Source organism: Nanorana parkeri, unplaced genomic scaffold, assembly GCF_000935625.1.
Source record: "Nanorana parkeri isolate BGI_ZX_2015 unplaced genomic scaffold, ASM93562v1 scaffold101, whole genome shotgun sequence".
NCBI classification, from domain to species: Eukaryota; Metazoa; Chordata; class Amphibia; order Anura; family Dicroglossidae; genus Nanorana; species Nanorana parkeri.
Window position 1 is genome coordinate 1,078,073 of NW_017306369.1, and position 269 is coordinate 1,078,341.

Sequence of the window (269 nt, forward strand, 5' to 3'; positions counted from 1 at the left end):
TATAAAATAAAGTAAGACACAATACATAAACATAGTGTAAAAAAAATAGGTAATTTATTTCTATTGTTTGGAAAATATGCATTTATGTCAACATTTATCCTTGCTGATTAAAACTATTCAGTTGTGTTCTGTGTTACTAGCAAATAGCAAGCACCATAATGTGTCATATCACCAAATCATACATTTTGTTTCTATATTTAGAGCCCTCAAAATTCCTCAAATGAGTAAAACCCTGTTTCTTATTATATAAAGAGTATACCGTTTTATAT